This window comes from Mizuhopecten yessoensis, unplaced genomic scaffold (assembly GCF_002113885.1).
Source record: "Mizuhopecten yessoensis strain PY_sf001 unplaced genomic scaffold, ASM211388v2 scaffold11101, whole genome shotgun sequence".
Classification (NCBI taxonomy): domain Eukaryota; kingdom Metazoa; phylum Mollusca; class Bivalvia; order Pectinida; family Pectinidae; genus Mizuhopecten; species Mizuhopecten yessoensis.
In genome coordinates this window covers 1,090,219-1,104,029 of record NW_018408880.1, presented here as the reverse complement: position 1 = coordinate 1,104,029, position 13,811 = coordinate 1,090,219, and the positions used below count along the sequence as shown (strand labels likewise).

General features: G+C 32.4%; 1 protein-coding gene across 1 annotated transcript in view; it reads right to left on the bottom strand.

Moving 5' to 3' along the window:
- The window catches only part of LOC110465836 (beta-1,3-galactosyltransferase 1-like), a 19,709-nt gene extending 13,414 nt beyond the window's left edge, over positions 1-6,295 (bottom strand). The window contains exon 1 of the mRNA XM_021521944.1: positions 6,067-6,295. The gene's annotated coding sequence lies outside the window, so the exon portion shown is untranslated. The remainder of the gene's footprint in view (positions 1-6,066) is intronic.
- Between the last annotated feature and the right edge of the window lie 7,516 nt (positions 6,296-13,811).

Sequence of the window (13,811 nt, the reverse complement as noted above, 5' to 3'; positions counted from 1 at the left end):
GTAGCGGGAAGGGGGTGGAGGTAGCGAGACGATCGAGTAGATTGTATGTGTATCAGTATTATATTAGCAATGCCTTTTTATTGGTATAATTTTCCAATTTCCTACATCAATATTGTGTAAACCGAACGGATATAAACAAGATGAACCATATATTGGAAAAAAAGTCTCATATAATATTAAACTAGCTGATGTTTCGTGAACTCAAATTCAAGTGTACATGTATCAGCTTTTGTGTCGTTCGGTAATATAAAATGTAAATCCTTTAAGACCGTTACATCTTACAAGTGGGTTGGGCCGTGGGCGTATCAAAAACAACATAATGAAAAAGGAAATGAGTGGACGCCCCTGTGTTCACTCCATCTTTCTATTGTCTGGTTTATAATTATCTACACTGTACGTGACGTCAAAAATTGCCACTGAACACGAAGGTATTCATTGATATTCTACAATATCAGTCACTGATATGCATCGCCACCCTGAAATAAATTGCTTTTTGTTTTTACAATTCCGTTCATTTATCACCAAACCCCTTTATAAAGTCACCATTCCTCTGGACTCCAAATGGCGCTGTTTTGCTATTTCGCCATGCCCATTATGTACAAGAACCTACAGAAACCTTAACTAGTTAACTCAAGACAGAGAAACGTCTTTACTACATTACCTTATGCAATGGTAGGTTTGTTAAAAAGGATACAGGTCCATATAATGTAGCAGTGTATTTGAGTCTCACAAATTGTTTTAAAGTAACATACAGTATAATAAAGTTACTTACAGTATATACGAGTAACACAATGTATATATGTAACTCACATTGTATTATAGTAGCCTGTTAGTGTATAAAATAATGTAATAAATGTTAACAACGTAATAAATAAACATCTGTGTATAAAAAAATACAATGTTTATAAGTAACTCACACTGTGTTACAGTAACATGTTATCATGTTTATTATAGTAACATGTTGGTGTATTATAGTAACATATAAGTGTATTATAGTAACATGTTAGTGTATTATAGTAACATATAAGTGTATTATAGTAACATGTTAGTGTATTATAGTAACATATGAGTGTATTATAGTAACATGTAATTTTATTATAGTAACATGTAATTTTATTATAGTAACATGTTAGTTTATTATCGTAACATGTAAGTTTATAATAGTAACATGTGAGTTTTTTATAGTAACATGTAGGTTTATTATAGTAACATGTAAGTTTATGATCGTAACATGTAAGTTTATTATAGTAACATGTAATTTTATTATAGTAACATGTAAGTTTATTATAGTAACATATAAGTGTATTATAGTAACATGTAATTTTATTATAGTAAAATGTAAGTTTATTATAGTAACATATAAGTGTATTATAGTAACATGTTAGTGTATTATAATAACATGTTAGTGTATTATAGTAACAAATAAGTGAATTATAGTAACATGCAATTTTATTATAGTAACATGTATGTTTATTATAGTAACATGTTAGTGTCTTATAGTAACATGTAAGTGTATTATCGTTACATGTAAGTTTTTGTATAGTAACATGTAAGGTTTTTTATATTAACATGTAAGTTTATTATAGTAACATGTTAGTGTATTATAGTAACAAATAAGTGTATTATAGTAACATGCAATTTTATTATAGTAACATGTAAGTTTATTATAGTAACATGTTAGTGTATTATAGTAACATGTAATTTTATTATAGTAACATGTTACTATAATAAAATTGCATGTTACTATAATTCACTTATTTGTTACTATAATAAACTAACATGTTACTATAATAAACATACATGTTACTATAATAAAATTACATGTTACTATGAAAAAACTTACATGTTACGATCATAAACTTACATCCCCCTATAATAAACCTACATGTTACTATAAAAAACATGTAGGTTTATTATAGTAACATTTAAGTTTATGATCGTAACATGTAAGTTTTTTTATAGTAACATGTAAGTTTATTATAGTAACATGTAAGTTTTTTATAGTAACATGTAGGTTTATTATAGTAACATGTAAGTTTATGATCGTAACATGTAAGTTTTTTTATAGTAACATGTAATTTTATTATAGTAACATGTAAGTTTATTATAGTAACATGTAAGTGTATTATAGTGACATGTAAGTTTATTATAGTAACATGTACGTGTATTATAGTAACATGTAAGTGTATTATAGTGACATGTAAGTTTATTATAGTAACATGTTAGTGTATTATAGTAACATTTAAGTGTATTATCGTTACATGTAAGTTTTTGTATAGTAACATGTAAGTTTTTGTATAGTAACATGTAAGTTTTTGTATAGTAACATGTAAGTTTATTATAGTACAAGTAACATGTAAGTTTATTATAGTAACATGTTAGTGTCTTATAGTAACATGTAAGTGTATTATAGTGACATGTAAGTTTATTATAGTAACATGTTAGTGTCTTACAGTAACATGTAAGTGTATTATAGTAACATGTAATTGAATTATAGTAACATGTAAGTGTATTATAGTGACATGTAAGTTTATTATAGTAACATATAAGTGTATTATAGTAACATGTAATTGAATTATAGTAACATGTAAGTGTATTATAGTGACATGTAAGTTTATTATAGTAACATATAAGTTTATTATAGTAACATGTTAGTGTATTATAGTAACATATAAGTGTATTATAGTAACATATAAGTTTATTATAGTAACATGTTAGTGTCTTATAGTAACATGTAAGTGTATTATAGTGACATGTAAGTTTATTATAGTAACATATAAGTTTATTATAGTAACATGTTAGTGTCTTATAGTAACATGTAAGTGTATTATAGTGACATGTAAGTTTATTATAGTAACATGTTAGTGTCTTATAGTAACATGTAAGTGTATTATAGTGACATGTAAGTTTATTATAGTAACATGTAAGTGTATTATAGTAACAATTAAGTGTATACAACTATACAATTAGCAAACGATGTAGCAAATTAATATCTGTCTATTAAAGTATGTTATGAAAGTAACATACGGTGTATTAGAGTTAAGTGCATCAAATAACAAACAGAATATTCAGGTAAGACAATATATACATGTACTATGTAGTAGCTTACAGTGTATTACAGATAAATGTAGGGTGCACGTATTAGAACGAAACACAATGAATTAAGAAAAGCAATTAAGAAAATAGTGTATGTATTAAAGATACATCAGTGTAAAAAGAAACACATATAGTTTAAAAGTTACAGTGTATTAAATTATCATGGAGTGTATTGAACTGAAATGAACAGTATTCAAATACCATACGGTGTCCTAACGTAACATACAATTAATTCAAGAAACATACAGTGTATTAAATTATCATGGAGTGTATTTAACTGAAATGAACAGTATTCAAATACCATACGGTGTCCTAACGTAACATACAATTAATTCAAGAAACATACAGTGTATTAAATTATCATAGAGTGTATTTAACTGAAATGAACAGTATTCAAATACCATACGATGTCCTAACGTAACATACAATTAATTCAAGAAAAAATACAGTGTATTAAAGTAATAGTGAATTTAAGTAATATTCAATCAATTTAAGTAATTTACATGTACAGTAAATTTAATCAAATACAGTGATTTTAAGAAACATACATTGAATTTAAGAAACATACAATGAATTTGAGTAGCAAACACGGAATTTAATTAGCATACAGTGATTTTAAGAAACATAGTGGTTTTAAGAAACATACAGTGAATTTTAGTAGCAAACCGTGTATTTAAGTAGCATACGGTGATATTTAGAAACATACTGTACATTTCATTACATATAAATAATTTAAGTAACATGCCGTGAATATAAGTAGCAAACAATGAGTTTTAGTAACATACTGTGTATTTAAGTAACAACCATATAAATAAAGAAACATAAAGTTATTCAAGTAACAAACATTCATTAAGTAACATACAGCATATAAACACGTAGTGTATTTAAAGGAAATACAGTGCATTTAGATACCAAACAATGTGTAACAGTAGCATATACATGTAGCATATTGACGTAACATAAAATGTATAAAGTGTAAAAGAGTATTCAAATAACGTACAGTGCGTATTACATGTGATGTTCCGTCTTTGCGTATTGCAGAGTTATCTTCTCTTGAGAACAGGTATTGATTGTTACGTCATTGGTTTGTGAGAGTAACGTCATCAATTTTTGAGAAAATGACGTAATTTTCTCACACAAACTAATAACGTAACAATCAGTACCTGTTCTCAAGAAAAGATAACTCTGCATTACGCAAAGACGGAATATAGCGAAATACAGTGTTTTCATATAACGTTATATTAACATGTAATATTTTAGGGTACCATGTATATTGAATACAACGCATTGGCATTCGGTGTATCTAAGTAATTTACAGTGTATAAGTATACAACATATTATCTTATGGTTCGGGTATGCGCCTATAAAGTATCGACCTCTATTAAATACAACCTATTTTTTTGTATTTCTGTCCGAATATTCAATTTAAAAAAACTTGTATATACATTTTTTAAACGTATGGAGGCCATCTTGAATTTTTCCGGAGGTAATTTTTTTTTCTCGATGCCTCCTTATCTGAAAATAACCAGTGTAATTTAATGAACTTATGTAACAACATTTTTTTTCTCTCCATAAAGTGAAGAATTCCTCTGTCCTTGGCTTATACCCGCTGTAGATATATACCATTGATTGGATAGAGGGGAGCAATTTTACCGAGAACTGATTTAAAACGTTATAAAATACTTCCTTTATCTCGCGCTATTTCTAAACACATATTCAGTCAGGGTTTTTAGATCCTTGTGCACTTCCTCATATACACCATACTATTATTTAGGGGCAATTCAAAAGAGAATGTAATACTATCCCATAAAGGATTGCAAGGCAACGTGGCTTTTAAATCGCTACGGATTTAGGTTGTTTTGATAGCTTAACTTTGCGACTATTTCATCTAATAACTTGTGTAAAAATGTGTCAAAGATATTTTTTATAAAAAAAATATTTGTTTTCAATTGTGATTTTGAAGCGTCGCTTGTGTTATTAAGCCAAACAAATACAACCTCTTTTTGACATTTGGTTTATTGATAAACTAATTGCATTAATTGGATATTAAGCTAACCAATACCGAGATGTTTAATGGCAGGTCAGCTGAACAACTTGTTAACAAAACTATTGAAATAGTAGTAATAATAATAATAATAATATCTTTTATTCAATAATAAAAAAAATGCCGCATTTTGAATCATATCTTACATTTCATAAATATATTTTGGTATTTCTTGTCTGTAGGTGAATATTAATAAATCAAAATTTAGTTTTGAATGTCATTTTTTTGATAAATGATATCTTTTAGTTATTTTGTCATTAAGCGTACTCGACACTGTACAGCCTGTCACATTTAACAAATCAATGCATTCGGGAGTCAAAATTCATGCTGCAGTCTTATGGTCTACAATGGCAAACTGAAGTCCATCTTACAAAGAATGTTGAGTAAATTACAACACGCGACATGGTATTTCTAATTTTACAACAGTTCTCGTTTTAAAACATGACCGGAGGTACATAAGTACAAGTATACCAGGGGCCTGTTCGTTTATTAAATGCAACATTTTCGGGTATAAATCATGGCGGACCTGCAAAAGTTTATACAGGCCTTGCAAGGCTTGGTCAAGGCTCGCCTAAAAACAGCATCAGAAACGAACAACCCTGGTTCAACCGTTTGGATCGCGATACACGAAAACGGCCCTGGAAACTAAGTTTGGTAATATCTTAGCTGCGATAACGTAGCTTCTGACAACCAGACAATTTTTAAATATTGGCTCGGCACAGGAGGCCGGGTATTGATATCACTGAGGAAGAAAAAGAGCACGAAAGGCCCAAGGTTTTTCATCTTTTTTGACACTAGATTGATCACTTAAATCGTCATTGTGTCGCCATTTTTTATTGTAGCAAGTTGATTTTTGCTGTACAACTTTATAACGTTCATGTCTTGAAATATAATTGTTCATGTAAAATAGACAAAATCAAACTTACCCCTGTGAAGGTGGAGGTCCACTCCCTGTTGTATACTGGTCAATGGACAGAGTTAAAGGTAGGCACTGGTTACTAGAGTTGATCGAGATCGGTAGCTGGTTACATTATAACGCTGTATGTGCTCCCTGTCGACTGGTTTACGGGTTACTTGTGGGACAGGGTGAGGCCTTGTGTAAACGAATCAAGGAAAATGTAAGCATGGAATGTCACGATATGGTAGAGGCGGACGTATAAATATACCAGTCACACGACAATTATTTTTACTCTGATATTGTGTAATACGTACACTGTGACAGACACTGACTGTGTAATACTGTGACAGAGAATGACTGTTATACTGTAACAGAGAATGACTGTATTATACTGTGACAGATAATGACTGTGTTATACTATAGTATACTGTGACATACAATGACTGTGTTATACTGTGACAGATAATGACTGTGTTATACTGTGACAGACAATGACTGTGTTATACTGTGAAAGACAATGACTGTGTAATACTGTGACAGATAATGACTGTGTAATACTGTGTTATACTGTGACCGATAATGACTGTGTTATACTGTGACAGACAATGACTGTGTAATACTGTGACAGACAATGACTGTTTAATACTGTGACAGACAATGACTGTGTAATACTGTGACAGATAATGACTGTGTAATACTGTGTCATACTGTGTCATACTGTGTTATACTGTGACAGATAATGACTGTGTTATACTGTGACAGACAATGACTGTGTTATACTGTGACAGACAATGACTGTGTAATACTGTGACAGACAATGACTGTGTAATACTGTGACAGACAATGACTGTGTAATACTGTGACAGATAATGACTGTGTAATACTGTGTCATACTGTGTCATACTGTGTTATACTGTGACAGATAATGACTGTGTTATACTGTGACAGACAATGACTGTGTTATACTGTGACAGACAATGACTGTGTTATACTGTGACAGACAATGACTGTGTTATACTGTGACAGACAATGACTGTGTTATACTGTGACAGACAATGACTGTGTTATACTGTGACAGACAATGACTGTGTTATACTGTGACAGACAATGACTGTGTTATACTGTGACAGACAATGACTGTGTTATACTGTGACAGACAATGACTGTGTTATACTGTGACAGACAATGACTGTGTTATACTGTGACAGACAATGACTGTGTTATACTGTGACAGACAATGACTGTGTTATACTGTGACAGACAATGACTGTGTTATACTGTGACAGACAATGACTGTGTTATACTGTGACAGACAATGACTGTGTTATACTGTGACAGACAATGACTGTGTTATACTGTGACAGACAATGACTGTGTTATACTGTGACAGACAATGACTGTGTTATACTGTGACAGACAATGACTGTGTTATACTGTGACAGACAATGACTGTGTTATACTGTGACAGACAATGACTGTGTTATACTGTGACAGACAATGACTGTGTTATACTGTGACAGACAATGACTGTGTAATACTGTGACAGACAATGACTGTGTAATACTGTGACAGACAATGACTGTGTAATACTGTGACAGATAATGACTGTGTAATACTGTGTCATACTGTGTCATACTGTGTTATACTGTGACAGATAATGACTGTGTTATACTGTGACAGACAATGACTGTGTTATACTGTGACAGATAATGACTGTGTTATACTGTGACAGACAATGACTGTGTTATACTGTGACAGACAATGACTGTGTTATACTGTGACAGACAATGACTGTGTTATACTGTGACAGACAATGACTGTGTTATACTGTGACAGACAATGACTGTGTTATACTGTGACAGACAATGACTGTGTTATACTGTGACAGACAATGACTGTGTTATACTGTGACAGACAATGACTGTGTTATACTGTGACAGACAATGACTGTGTTATACTGTGACAGACAATGACTGTGTTATACTGTGACAGACAATGACTGTGTTATACTGTGACAGACAATGACTGTGTTATACTGTGACAGACAATGACTGTGTTATACTGTGACAGACAATGACTGTGTTATACTGTGACAGACAATGACTGTGTTATACTGTGACAGACAATGACTGTGTTATACTGTGACAGACAATGACTGTGTTATACTGTGACAGACAATGACTGTGTTATACTGTGACAGACAATGACTGTGTTATACTGTGACAGACAATGACTGTGTTATACTGTGACAGACAATGACTGTGTAATACTGTGACAGACAATGACTGTGTAATACTGTGACAGACAATGACTGTGTAATACTGTGACAGATAATGACTGTGTAATACTGTGTCATACTGTGTCATACTGTGTTATACTGTGACAGATAATGACTGTGTTATACTGTGACAGACAATGACTGTGTTATACTGTGACAGATAATGACTGTGTTATACTGTGACAGACAATGACTGTGTTATACTGTGACAGATAATGACTGTGTAATACTGTGACAGACAATGACTGTGTTATACTGTGACAGATAATGACAGTGTTATACTGTGGCAGATAATGACTGTGTAATACTGTGACAGATAATGACAGTGTTATACTGCGACAGAGAATGCGTATGTTATACTGTGACAGAAAGTTACTGAGTTTTTCCGTGACAGGGAATAGGTGTCTATGTTGTGGCAAGAATAAACTGCATATTCAGTGTAGTATCAATGTACTGTGGCGTGCATTAAGTTAAAACCAGGAAACATGGTATTTTATTTGATTACACGCAATTCTCCTTCAGTTTCATTTGTTAGATCATGATCACGTGGTTGGTGATGATTTGTGATGTTGACTCGGTATTCCTATTTTTAGAAACAGTAATTCAGTTTTCTTTTGATGACGTCATTTCAACGTCAGAATGCTCCCTGCCATATATATGCAGCACATTTCTCCGTACAATTTTGGTACACTCCATTTCGCATTATGAATAAAATACTATTTAGCATCTAATATAACAATTCAATACTTTTGTTTCTATTTTATGTGGTTATATGGACCACATATTCACTTTGTTTCGGTTAATAATACTTTGAAGTTCATATAACCACATATTAACCCCATCAAAAGTCCATAATCGGTAAAGTTTATACCGTAGAGCAGAACATAATATCATGGAGCAAATGAGTAAAAAGACATATTTTTTTAAATATATAATTAAACAGATTTGTACGCCATTGAGCAGAATAACAAAACCGTTACAGATTAAGCTATGGTGCAAACTACTGTGCGGTTGAACATTAAAGTATAGCAAGGAGCAAACGAGTAAAAACCATGACACATATTTATACTAACTCACAAAGGTATAAGGAAAATAGACATTTAATTATCGATACATTTTGTATATCTCCGTATTTGGGAAATTCTTGAATGGGTAATACAAATGTTTATTTCTTGAGGTCATAGCCACAGAGACTTTGGAATTTGTTACAGCTATATTTGGACCTAAACTAAGGTATTCAGAGTAATTTTACATGTTTTAGGGGTTTAGATCGACTTTCTGTAAAAATGACACCCCCAATGATCATATATACGAGAATGGAGGAAAGCTCTCGATGTCGATACAATGTATGTGTGTTTCATGTATCCCGACCTACCCTAGATTTTACTGCCGACCCTAGATATTTTATCACCTACTTGTATCTAAGATTATTTTATTAGCCAGGCAAAGTTCTCAACCACTCATCAAAATGTACTTTCTTCCTGTTCTGGTTGTCTGACCCTATTTTTGACAAATTAATAGCCAATGTAATGTGTGGAAATGCATTGTAAAATATTGAAATAAATCATAATTCACGAAAATAAATAATTAACATAAGAAATGAAATTATTTGCCTACCGACCTACCCTATTTTTTTTAGTTATGTTACCTGAAACGAAATTTTTTTTGGCCTTATGATATCGAATTATGTGTAAATATAGATGGGGAGGTATGTACTAAGTACAATATATAAAAGTAAAATTGTTCTCTCTCTGTTTTGTGAAGATGTAAATTCATATTTCATGATTTGTAGTTCCAAAGAACTGTGTGTTTGTTGTGTTAGGTGGCGTACAGGTAAATAGATGTGTACCTATATTTATAACGTTAGTTTGCAACGTACGGCAGCCTGTAGGCGCAATATGCATGATTTAAGCATATTATGGGCTATCAACAACAGACAGTTTACAGTCGGTCTTAACGGATACAGCTAGTTTTGACCGAGAGCCACTACGTCCCAAAATATTATACATATATCTCTATGATTTATGGCACCAATACGAAACACTTGGAAAGCAATATTCCAACAGTAATTTTCGGAAATCTATCAAAAGCCGTATTTTCCCCCTTCGATATGTCGTCTGTGCCTTTTTCACGATCAAAAGACATTGACAGGTAAGTTCAGGTACAAGCTTCGCCCACATAATTTGTTCAGTCATTTCCGTAAGGATGTTACGAAAATAGCCGAGGGAGTTATTCTGTAAACGGGTGTTTTATTTATAGAAATAGCACATGGCAGATAGATGACTAACTCCCTGGATAAGTCAGGGCAATAGTGGGATCTACAATATGTAGGATATCTAAAAAGATTTTTTCAGAATTTTTCTTTTCACATAAATAAGGAAGAGAGATGTTAAGTATATACATAGTACCATATCACTGTTTTGTGAGATTTTATGTTCTTATATCATTGCTACTGTGGTTACCAGCGTTCCGGATTGCAATCCTCGCGTACAGAACTTATGTTTATTTGCTTCTACGATGTACCATGAACAAATTCGCGACTGTGGGCTTCCCATTGCGGTTTCGTATCTTTGTTGTTAAACCTGACCTCTGATTTCAAGTCAGATGCTTTAATTTTTTAACATAGCGTGTTGCTGTTCCAACACCAACGGTGATGAATAGATTTTAAAGGGATCGTGATCAAATGTCACTACTTACTTTGCTGTACAAAATGTAGTCCATTTTTGGGTAATTGTTCTACACTCAACATTTGATCTATTCTAAATAACTTGTTGTCCAATCCATTTATATCTTTGTAAGGTGAGATGTCTTTTAAAGCTGGGCGTCAATAATACGTGTACAATTTGGTCACATCATTGTACAGATATTCAATGCAAATCGCTCACGCCGTCACCCTTGACAAAGAGACAAGGCAGTCTTTGGATGTTTGTACATACAATTTATTGTTTGTGTATAAAATGAACTTTGGTACATGTTATTAAACTGATGAATTTTATTGGAAACATTAAATAACACGCGAAATTTTCAATACCGACCTTTGTAATTTTATAAATGCTGTGATATGAACCTACAATGGGACCATGACCTCGGTTAATTAGTATCGTATCTTCAAGTTCATATAATATTATATTTACCATCGAAAAGGTAAATAATTATCTGTCTTATTATAAAATAAACAGATAAACAACAACATTTAACATTAGCATTACAAACTGTTGATGGCCTGAATGTGACGGTACTACAGTTAGAATTACGCCCAAGTATCCACCTAGGTTCAGTTCGTTCTGCGTGCGGCTTGCGTGCGGTTAGCGGTAGTCTAGCGTCTAGAAAGCGATCGTTCACCGTTCGAGCACCGTTCGTATGTTTCGTCTGTTTCGTTCGTATCAGCTAAATCGTTCCGTTCGGTCATTTCGACCGTCCCTATCGTCAAATTATTTCATTGGGTCGTTTAGTTCGGCTACTCCGTCCGGCTGTTCCGTCCGGCTGTTTAGTTCGATCGTCTACTCCGTCTTTTTGGGTTAGGATGCGCACGCAGTTTATAAATTCACTTATAGGCAAATGGCAGAACTGCAGAAGATCTCACGCTTATATCCAGAATTACGAACCTCAATTATCAGATACAGTGACAAAGGCTACGCTATTAGAAAGTTCAGGAGAAAAAATTGGAAGAGACAAACAACGTCACAGTAACACGGAAGACGGTGCGGTTGTGCATACGCAGATACAGAGAGACCGGATACATCAACGACGGGTTCGACGATTTACAGGAACGGGCAGGAACGGGCACGAATGGGCAGAAATGGACAGGAACGGGCAGAAATCTATTAATTATTATATACATTAATGGATAGTTATATTAGATATATTTAAGTATCATTATCGGGTATAAGATATACGTTATCGGGGCAGAATCGGACTAAATTATATATATACATTTATGTCGTTATTACTTATGAGACCTATATTTATAGTATTATATATTTTTTATCGGGTATAAGATATTTGATAAAAGAAAAACAACGAATTAAGAGTATTGTATTGATAAGTATCGGGCAGGAACGGGCGACGATTTACAGGAACGGACAGAAACGGGACAGGATCGGACTTATTAATATATATTTAGTGTATATATATTTAATTATCCTTATCGGGTTAAAGATATATTTGATAAAATAATTGCAATTACAGGAACGGGGCAGGATCGGATTAAATAAAATAAATATATTACATAAAGATAATTATCCTTATCGGGTATACGATATATTTGATTAAATAATTGCAATAACAGAAACGGGGCAAGATCGGACTAAATTATATATATATATGAATTGCCAGGCTGAGGTTCCAAAACATGTCTCTGTCTTTTTCTGTAAAAAAAGGTTGTTCAGATAATTATATATTACATATATAATAAATATGTCTCTGGGTTATTTTCTCATTTATATATATGACATTGTTATTACGATGTCAGAACACATGAAACATTGAAAATGACATTATGATAACCAAATTTTAATAACTTCATAACTTATACACAACTCTTAATAAATAACATGAATAAATTTTGAGTGAATTAATTGGTGTTAATGTGTCGATTACAATCCCATCACGTCTACGATCTTAAAAAAGTCATTAATGTTGAATTAATCCTTTGTTCTGTACTTATTGATGTGCAGACGATGTGAACGCTTAACAGTTCAATCAAAGGAAACTTCTAAGTATCTTTCAAAGAAAATACGCAATTTTCCGATTTAAAAAAAGGGACATCAGTCTGAAAATTAAATATGATTCTATATGTAAATATAAGTTAATTGAAATACGTGTTTTACGTAAATAAATATTGAAGTCCATATGTTGGATTGTTTGACCATATAGGCCTTATCTGTTTTAGAAAAACAATACTGTATATTAATTGTATAAATGCTTTAATGATATGAAGAAAGTCGAAAGTGAAAGTTACTTGCTTTAAGACGAATTCTAAAACTTTTCAGTGAGAAGACAAAACAAAACTTTTATGGAATTAATTTATCATTTCACAATGATTAAACATACAGGAAGCCCAAGGAGAAGAGAGTGATACTTACTTTGGCTTTATATGTCTCTGAGTCAAGTATACATCACAGATTATGTATTTTTATTACATACTTACTTATAAATACGTTTTTTTTGTATATGCGATACGACACAATTACCCTTACCCATATCAGCCCTCGCCGTATCACACCCCAAAAGCCGTATCAGCCCCCGCCGTATCACACCCCAAAACCCGTATCAGCCCGCAAAACCCGTATCACACCCCTTTTGGAAATTTTTCGTTTTTCAATATTTCAAAAGAAAAATAGATCATAAGAAAGTAGCTTTTATTAGTAAGTATGTAATAAACAGAATAAAACATGCCTTTTTCCATATCACACCCAGTATCAACCCTCGACCAAAATCAGCCCTTGGGCTGATATTGCAGTCTCGGGTTGATACTGGGTGTGATATGGAAAAAG